The sequence below is a fragment of the Macrosteles quadrilineatus genome, unplaced genomic scaffold (genome assembly GCF_028750875.1).
Source record: "Macrosteles quadrilineatus isolate MER2022 unplaced genomic scaffold, UCM_ALF_1.0 Scaffold_10__1_contigs__length_6754688, whole genome shotgun sequence".
NCBI classification, from domain to species: Eukaryota; Metazoa; Arthropoda; class Insecta; order Hemiptera; family Cicadellidae; genus Macrosteles; species Macrosteles quadrilineatus.
In genome coordinates this window covers 5,503,970-5,514,645 of record NW_026542603.1, presented here as the reverse complement: position 1 = coordinate 5,514,645, position 10,676 = coordinate 5,503,970, and the positions used below count along the sequence as shown (strand labels likewise).

The 10,676-nt window shown below is 32.3% G+C and overlaps 1 long non-coding RNA gene across 1 annotated transcript; it reads right to left on the bottom strand.

Annotated features, from left to right (window-relative positions):
• Positions 1-409: 409 nt before the first annotated feature.
• LOC129004704 (uncharacterized) lies at positions 410-5,837 on the bottom strand. Its single transcript, XR_008491746.1, has 3 exons — positions 5,610-5,837; positions 2,706-2,805; positions 410-563 (listed from the first exon to the last, which is right to left on the bottom strand). It is a non-coding gene; the product is annotated as an uncharacterized LOC129004704 (long non-coding RNA).
• Between the last annotated feature and the right edge of the window lie 4,839 nt (positions 5,838-10,676).

Sequence of the window (10,676 nt, the reverse complement as noted above, 5' to 3'; positions counted from 1 at the left end):
ATTATCCTGTCAATATTAAGCTAATATTTTAAAAAATTCACAAAATAATTGTCAAACAATCTAAGTATTCAAAATACTTCGGCCTGCATAAATGCATAGCAAAAATGTCAAAACAAAAAACTCATTTTAGGTAATACTCTATTGACTGACAAAACAATTATTAATATATTATTTTATTCTTGAATAACAGTAGGCTATGCTATTTCATAAAATCCGCAAAAAGTGTTTCTGTGGAATATTGTTGACATAAGTTATGTATATTTTTTTGAAGAAAAAGGTAAAAAATAACGTCACAATTTAAAAATATATTGTTTATTCTTTCACAAAGCCCAAAATATACATTTTTTATAGAAGGTCAAATCACAAAGACCAAAAAACCAAGCGAATAAAATATTCTTATAATATATCAAATCTATAAACAAAAGTAAATCACTTTCAAGATTTAAAAATTAATAACTGTAGGCTCAATGTATAGGCCTAGTGATTGTTGAAAAGTGTTTATATCTTCGCTGACATCTCCATAGGCCCGATTCTCTTCGACTGTAGCGGCATCCTTCCCTTTCCTAAAAAAAAAATGTTTGTGTCAAGTTTATTTTGCATGGGAATTGGGAGTATCTGAAGGTATAGAACAACAACAGCTGCTATTTCATGTTGTTGAGGGTTGGATAGAGCTTATGAAGTACATCAGGCATGTTTGATCTATGTTCCACGCTCTCACGGCCGCACAATTTTTATTTCAGCTAGGCTAATACTGCGGTTTCATTGTGGACGAAATGAGAGTAAAAAAAATGAAAAAAATATAAAACCTAACCGTCATAAACTAACATAGGCCTAACTAACCAAACTTGCTAATAATATAAAAAGAGATATAAGATAAAAATCTAATGAAGGTTTACTACCTACTCGAAAAAAATTGTTCTGTTCATAAAATAAAATTATAAATGCCTCAATTTCTGACAAAAAATGAAGTTGGCTAATCACATTCTAAGCAAAATCTTTAACAAAAAGTTAGCTTCACCGGAGGGATTCAAACTGGATAACTCTTAGAAATCGTTTGACTACTCTATCCACTACACAACATCGATAGTTGAACTACGTATCGTTGCGCTAATGGTGTTATCTCAAGAGAAGAGAGTGACGTCAGACCATGACAGCCAATAGAATGTTCTCATTTCGTCCGTATTGAAAACCGCAGCTGAAATAAAAATTGTGCCTCATGGCCCACTTTAAAATAACTATTTTAAGGTTAAACGTAGCCTTGGAGATTGTTAATGGTTTGCAAGGTCTGTAATTTAAATACTCCCTTTTCCACTATTTTCTCCATTGTCAAAAAAATTTTGCATATTACCATTGACTAAATTGTTGAATAGGGCCTACTTGTATTAACAGCCAAATATAATACAAGACCTATATTAACCTATATTATGTATGAAAGGCATGTATTTAAAAATTTAGTTAGGCAGAGATAGAGTCAGAAGAGAGTATAAAGGCTTATTTATTTACTCTTATACAAGCTTCAAATCATCTAGAAATATTTTAATATTGCTATTTATTGCCTTATTTTTAGTTAATGAAAACAAAAACTCAACATAAACTATGCGGTAGGCTGTTGTAAAATTAGTCATTCGAGGAACGATTTCCTAAACATACAACAAAACCAAAAGCTATTTTTTGCCATTATATCAAACCGTATATAGGCCTACCAATATATTTTTTAAACCGGTAGTCAATATATTTTTTGGCTACTGTAATTCAAACATTAGGTGTCAGAATCTAACTTAATTTTTTTTTTTTAAGTGAAATGATCAAATTTGTTTAATCTTTTTAAGAGGGTGAGCAAATTTTCGTACAAAAACCGCCATTAACTATCGGTTCAATAACGAAATACTAAGTATTTATATTATTTCGGACCAAATAGGATCAATTCAATCGATTAATGGTTGAATGAATACATATAATAAACACTGTTACCGTACTGCGACGGTACAAAGTGCTGCCATCGGTGTTCGAGGGGAAGTGGATAGTGTTCGGCTCATAATCAAATATACTTATCAGATCGAATCCCACCGGTGACACTAACATTTTGTCAAAGATTTTGCTTAGAATGAGATTACTTCTTAGATGTACATCTTTTTTTAGAATCTGAGGCATTTAAGTTATAATTTTATTTTATGAACAGAACAATTTTTTCGATAGTAAACCTTCAATTGATTTTTTCATTAACAGCATGTTTGGTTAGTTAGGTTAGGTTATGACAGTTTGCGAAATCACACGGCGTTTTTATACAAAAAAGTGCTCACCTTTTATGATAGCCTACCTAGTTTTTACCATCTGGTTAGCCGACTTTACTAATCGATCTTGGCTGAGATTACCTACAACGTAGCCTCATCAGACACAACACTCCCTATGATTATAAATACATGTTTTTTGATTTGATTAATCTAGTCAAACGATAGGCCTAGCCATACAATATGATATAAAGCAATTATTAATATTTAGACAATTACATTCTATTGATACTGTCATGAAAGCTTGAAAAGCACAAGTCAGTCTTACAACAGTAAAATATGATACATTAAAGCAAAATAAGTTAATAAGTTCATTGTACTAAAAACCAAATAAGAGTACTGATAGCTATATTTTAGAAAAACATCATGCAAGATTAATAGAGCTGACAGAGGAAATCAATTGAAAAGGTCAATTACCTGTAGTTTCAAAGGATGTTAGAAACTTGGTCAGTCTTGTGTAGAGTCTACTGATTTTATTTTGACCTCGTGCCCCATGGTTTTATACGTGCCTGCGTGCCTGTGAAGAATGACAGTGTTTAAGTTAAGGGATTTTTGTATTTATGTAGCTTAAGACACCTGCAAAAATGTACAGGTTGATTACTGTTTGAATTAAGCTTCAATTAATGCGCCATATTCATAAGCAGTGGACTAAGTTAAAACAAACAAATAAGTATAACCTATATAAAGTACAGCAAACCTTGATCGGAACAGAACAAGTTAGGCCTACCAACAAATTAATGTAGGTAGGTAAGTTAGTTAGGAGTACTTTCCTGTTAGAGAGAACATTCATTATTATTGATGATTTTTCGATCTTAGTTTTGACTAACGAAAACAAAAACTCAACATAAACAATGCGGTAGGCTATTATAATATAATATTAAAGAGTAATTTAATGGTACCTATTAACTAAAATAACACAACCCAACTACACTAATGTAAAGTGATGATGTTAACGACTGATATTTTAGTTTAAAATATCTTTTTAGTCTAACTTATAACTATTAGGCTACTGTAGTTGTAATGGTAAGTTAGTGGTTGAAATTAACGTAGTAACTTAACTTAAGGTAGAGCCTATCGTAAAATCAATTTAGGCCCTAGCATAAAAGTTATTTTAGGTTTTAAATAACATATTGTTATTCTGCCTCGTGCCTGTGAAGAATGTGTGTTTAACACGTTGACTGCGCGCGCCGACTTCACAGGCGCTCCCCAGTGGCGGGCAAAGCCCCGGCGCGAAACCGAATCAGCGAACGCAATTGGCATTCAAATATTTCAGTCTGACGAATCACAAAAGAGCAGTGGTGACTGTGCTGCGTTACCCCGAGAGTGGATGTAGTTCACTGAAACACCCAAAGGTAGCAGCACTGCACGGATCTGTATCCAGTGTCTTTGTAATGTGGGTTGAAGAGAAAAAATCCCCGAAACCGGGACAAAAGCATTGCCAGACCGGATTTTACGGGAAATTTTAGTCAACCTGTACAGGTTGGTTACTGTTCCAGTTAAGCTTAAATTACTGCCATAACTTAATCATAAGCAGTGTGACTTAAGTTAAGTCATAACAAACAAATAAGAATAAGTTAGCCTATATAAGTTAAAGTACAGCAACCTTGACCGGTACAGAACAAGTTAAGTTAACTTAGGCCTGCTACCAACGAATTAAATAAGTTAAGGCTAAGTTAGTTAGGTACCGGTACCTATGAACTAAAATAACACAGATACCCAACTAAAGTGATACGGTAATGTTAACAACTGATCTTTCAGTTTTAAGTAAAATAATTTTAGTATAAGCTTAACTTTTTACTGTTAAGGCTACTGTAAGTAGTTGTAATGGTAGGTTAAGCTAACTTAACTTTAGAGGTCGAAATTAGTGAAATTACTTAGTGTAGTAAAATCGATCAATGCAGGCCCTAGCATTAAAATTATTCATGGGATTAACCCTCCGAGTGTCCCTTGTTTTGGCCTTAATGTCTGCCTATTTTTTGCTTATTTGCAAGGTTTTATTAAAACGGATCTGAGAAGCTTGAAAACAATGTTAATTATACTGTTCTATATACCATTTTGTTTGGAAAATCATGGGCTTCAATATTTTACATAGAAGATAAGGAACATTTGTTTCAACAAAATTTTGAGGTAAAAAAAAAATATTTTGGGAAATTTACAAAAAAAAAAAAAATAAGTTTGCACTCTACATAGCGTTTAGCTAAGAATGTAGTATAGCCTAACCATAGCTAGGAATCTGGCTGATAATTTACATCAATATCACGGTACCTACTTCTTCAGGATCATCAACCAGCCCTTCAAAATCACTTAAATCTTCTTATAATGCACCACGTACATCACTACTTTTGATTTTTAACACTAAAACAATGTTAAACGTTATAAAACACATCAGTCATCGGTCCGAGGTTAACCGCTGCTGTTTACAAATACGCACGTCAGCTGTCTGCTACAATATTTTCGGAACTAAAATGAATAGCGCTTAGAGACAGACCTCCGGAGAAAGCTCTAAATCTGTGAAATAAAACGATACCTAACTCGATCCAGTTCAATCCGATTTTGTCAGTCATAGAGCCTTCGCCGTACGTAAACAGTGTTTGTGAGTCGCTGCAGCGACACAAAACACTACACAAAGTGTGTTATGTGTCGCCGCAGCGACAAATAACACTCGGAGGGTTTAATAACTTATTAAGTTATTCCGCTTATAAAAAGGCCAACGGTAACTTAACGTAAGTTAGGCCTAGGCCTACTTTAAATTTACAAATTATTGACCAATTCATTGGATAATTAAATTGTAGCCTTCTTTGAAGTTGCAGCTAAATTGGCTTCGGTATGTTCAGTTTAGGTAAAATATAATATTGACATCCTAGGCTATTTCAAAGGTTAAACTGCAATGGCAAAACAGGAAAACGCATTTTGGTCTAAATTAACTTAAGGTTAGGTAAAAAAGATGAGATGATTAACTTAATAAGTTAACTTATAACTTCAATTTTCTGGGCAAATGCATTCACAATGATCTCAATGATTAGGCTAGGTTTTACTTTTTCTTTCAGCATTCAAATGAGTTTTTTTTTTGTTTGCTTATAAATATTAGCCTTATAGGCCTAACTTATTTAGCCTACATAGCCTTGCATACGATTACACTAACTTAACATGTTTTATTTGTGTGTTAACAATCAATCTTAGCAGTTGGTACTGCATTTATAGGTTAAAAGATTTTAATAAATTAGGCTTGGCTCTATTAAGTTACGACTAGAGTGCAAGCCTAGCCTACTTTGATATGTAACTATGAATGCAAAACTTAACTTGATAACAAGATGCACTTACCTTAAAGCTGGTATCTCAAGTTGACCACCATTAAAAAACTGTATTCAGCCGTAAATAATTGTATTATTATACATCAGAATCTCAAAGCAAAGGGAAAAATACAATCATTGCAACATGGTGTGAAGTAAGTGAAATAAAAATTACGAAATTGAGACTAGGACTAGAGATGATTGATTGAAATGAAAGATGCTCTGGAGCTGCCGAGTGCCGAGCCGATGATGGAAGATGGATGCCACCATGACCATGCTATTATAGTGCTAGTGCTAAATGCTAGCTGCTAGCTAAGCTAATAGATAGATAGATCCATCCGCGCGCGTTTTAATGGCGCGCACAAGAAAATAGTTCTAATTTAAATTGAAGATATTTTTGTTTCTACCCGTTTGGGTAGAATTTTCTTTTAGTATTTTGTTTTTAGCATCAACCTTATTCCCTTTATTACTTAATAAAAGCCTATTTTATATTTATTTTGATTTTCAGGATGAGCTGAGTCCATAAACAGTTTTTAATCTTATTAATGTTGTTTCAATGTTGAAATAAAAATTATTTCAACATTACTCAATATTGACAACAATGTTTTCAATAAATGTTGATCAATGTTGGGAAAATAATGTGTTAATGTTGAAATAATGTTTTTTCAACATTAATCAATATTATCAAACAATATTTTCATAAAAAGTTGATCAATGTTGGGAAAATCTTGCTTCAACATTAAAACAATATTCTCAGAACAATATTGTTGACAATGTTAAGCAACATTATTTCAACATTTTAACAATATTGTGTTGCTACTTGGGCTGTAACAAAATGGACAATGATATTAATTTACAAAATTATAATAAATATAAGAACATATGTTAAGTTATGATCAATTAGATAACACAAGATAGGCAAAGATACATAACAATTTTTATATGAAACAAACAAATTTTCCAAATTCGATCAAAATTTATCCACAAAAAAGCAAAATACAGTTAATTTATTCTCCATAAGAATAGCGTAAGCATTTTTAATTTATAGATTATTGGGGGGATTTTTTCCTTGACCGTTATGCATACAACAATGCTTCAGTGTTCTAAATTATTTGGGCTTTTAAATAAAATACCCCCGCTGCAGCAAACCTGCACACTTAGCGAATTTCCATTTGCCTGATTGGATTTACACTAAAATGTCTCCTTAAAAATATCAAATTTATTCCCTATTTAAATAACATTAGTTTAACGAGTACTTAAGTTTGCTGCAACAGGGAGGGTAAAAAGGTGTTTTTTTTTTTTTTTTTTTTTTGTAAAATGTTAATAGTTTAGTATGAAAGAATGCATTTCCCAAATTTGATCAAAATATGATCATAAACAAGCAAACTACAACGGTTGACTTATTCTCCATAAGAATAACATGGGAATTAAAAATAATAAATTATTATAAATTTAATATTTTTTTGAATTTTCTCCATAACAATTAGGCGCATAATAACGCTTCAATATACTAAATTATTTGTTATTTAAGCTCTACAAAATTGTTTATAAAGAAATTGTGAAATTTTGCGTTTTTAGGGTCAAAAATGGGAACACCCCATTTTTACCCCATAAAACCCCCCATAAACCCCCGTTAACATAGTCCGATCATACTGGTTCGCAAACTCATTTTAAGTTCATCCCGCCTTACACCTTCAAACCAAATTTTATCAAAATTGGACAAAAATTACTCATGTTATCGTGCGGATGGACACATATATATATATCTATTTATAGATATATAAAAAATTTAACGAATGGTGTTTTTGGCCTCTGGGGACATCAAAATGAAAAAGTGAATCGGTCCCGGGCCTAGGTCTTACCATGAGACCTACGGTAATAGCTACTTCCCTATAGAGAAATTCGCTAAAAAAATAGTTTAGATATAAATTCTATAATTTTATGTTTTAGGGGTCAAATGGGGGAAATCCCTATTTTATATACAACTCTTTCCCCATATTTTCATGCCGTACAGTCGTATGCATAAAAAATATGATTCATAACTAGTGTGATTGACCTTGCAGTATTCCAATCAATTTATAACACTTACCGAAAATTCTTTGAAACTGGCATGATGGTGAATACCAAACACTAATTTCACCACTCAACATTTAAATTGACCTGAAAAGCTGATTTGTTGAAGCTCGAATCATTACAAATTTTACTTATTTTCTCTCAATCCTTCAACCTCATTGGTCCATTACTCGTGTTTTCATGAGTTAAACTATGCTGTTATGAATGTAAACAATGCTGGCATGAGACACTTTTCAATTCCAAAAACTGAATTCGAACGGCTACTTTAAAAAACGGTCGTAGGTAAACATGTTTTTTTTAATTGTTATCAAATTAGATCTAAATGGAAATTAAAGAGGCTTATCAAAAAGTCTATACCTTTTTGGCCATAACGACCTTTAGGTAATATTTTGACCCTTGAGGCAAAGTTGGGAGTTTTATCCCTCCCTCGTGAGATATCCTGCATTTAGACACTTCACTTTGGTGATTAGTTTTCTTTCGTTCCAACTTAGGAAACCACCTTAAGCTGCTGCTAGTTATAAGTTACAGGTAAACTAGTTAGTATTAGACTCATAATATAATTATTTGTTTAACAAATAAATGTTGCTTCATCCTAAAAAAAGGTTTTGCATAAATTAAGGAAAACAAATTCACAAGATCAAAGATTTTACCATACGAAAGTTAAAAAAAACCATTTGAATAAGTTGGTGATATTTTTACTGTAGAACTAAAAGGGTGGACTTTTATTCAGGCTACTGGAAAGTTAGTTGTTCGAACACAAAATTCTTAAAACTCTACATTCATAAAGTACTGCACAACCAATAGAGAAAAATTTTAAATACCAAAATTGTAACTATTTGTTATTATTTCATTCATAACCTGTTTTTTGAAATAGAATTATTATTAAATTCTAAATAGTTGGTTTAACCTTACTCTGAGGTTTAACTAACTAACTCATATGTCAATGTAAAAATTACAACGGATTTTATTGTTTTGTTGAGGTATACTAGAGCATTAGTAAGCCGTTTTTAGTAGTTTAATTTAAAATAGAAAGTACTGTCTGATTTTTACTCAAGTTCTGGAGATCTATTTACCAAAAGAAATAGATTTAAATTACGTAGGAACTACCTCCAGATCGCAGATCTTACTCAACCATTGTCTACTTATTCTGCTCGGTGCACGGTATACTACTACTGATTTATTTGAGTTGCAGTGTTATAAGTCGGTTTCACATGTTTTCCAAAGTTTCAAAAGTAGAGATAAACTCACGTAGCTCAACCCCGAGACACAAACCAAGACTGACAGATCAACTCCCTCTGTTCTTGTCTCTAGATGTACTTTGCCCTCTTGATGTCGTTACACCTGGCTTTGAGTCAAAGACAACAAACATCTCAGGGCGTTATTGAATTGACACTTCTTAGCCTTAAACTTTCTTTGGGCCAACTTCCCACAAAGCTTCATCTTGTCCACTGAAAACAGTGAAAGGCGACAGATTACGTAATTGAGTTTGTCTTCAGTAATAAGTATTTCATAAATGTCGTAATGTGTTCTATTTAAAAGGAAATACTGAATAGATCGTAAGAGTAATGATATCTATAAGACATTACTGATATAGATATTTTGTCGGGGACAACCTAATTCTAAGTAAAGGAAAATGTCTTATACTTGTGTCCTTTGCTTATTTTTGCAACGAGTGTTCCGTCGAATTGAGAAAGTTAGTTATACTAAAGAAATACTGTAATCAATGCCATCAAATAAAATTTGATAAATAAAATGTTGTTTTTCCATATAGCCAATTCAATTTCGTAATATAAGTTGGTTAGCAGCAACATAATTAAACTAATTAAAGAACCGTCAACATTTATTGTTGTCATTGAGATAATTAATACTTAATACTTTTCAATGCAATGGCGACCATACAAAGTAGGTATTTTAAGCCAAGTATGAATGGAGATGAGTAGTGTGATCTTGTAGTCTGTCTTTTTAGTGACTAAGGTCGACATATTACTTAGACACAGCTGGTAATTAATAGCGCATACAGCTAATGACAGGACCTACAGTTTATAGTGGAATCAAAATTAAGTAGCATTTTGAAACCCCAAGTATTAAAAAAAAAATAAAAAAAAATAATGAAAAAAAAACTTCAGCCCTATATTATGTCAAATGGACCATGCCTTGAGTAGTCCTAGGATACCACGGAATTTTTGTGCAAAACTACAAAAATAGTTTTGGACCAGGTTATGTTTAACATAAACTACATTAAGGCAGAAATTTAATTTGTATACTAGTGCGGTAAGCTGGCACTTTTTGAAATTTTGAAAAAAAGTATCATATAATCAATTTTTGCCCAGTTTCACACTAATCAACATCCCTCGATTGTAGTGAACCTGAAAACTGAAAAGTGAAAACAAAAAAACTTGCTAAACTAATTTCTTGACTGATCTTATAATACAAATATTCGCTTAAAGTCGACAATACCCTTGCACTCACACACTATGCGGATTAACATACACCAGTACATGACTGTATGTTAACAACACATCCGGTGTGATCCGAGAGTTTTTGGATGATCCTGGCTCAGACAGACTTTACAGCTTTCCTTCGATCATGTTTATTTATCCTTCAGCCTATGCAGCAGTTCTATCTGCTTTACAAACATCCACTCACCATCTAATATTTATTTGAAGAATCTTCTAGAAAAGGTTGTCAAGAAAGAATACAAAATGTTAAGATGGGGTTTACCTTGTCTTGAATGAAATCAAATACTTGATGGACACCGGCCGCTATCCTGGACTACTCATATATGAATTGCGACAGGAAATTACACATTTTTATATGGTTCGAAACTTACATCCGAGGCAAAGAATTAATGTAATTTAAATTTTATTTTCATAGATTGTGTTTTTTTTATTTTCAAAATATTTAATATGTTGTTTATATATTAACACCACACAGAGTGACTTACATACATACCTCAGGTTGGTTAATTGTTGAAATCAATCACCACTACCTTATTTCATAAATATTAACCGTCTTAATAAAACAG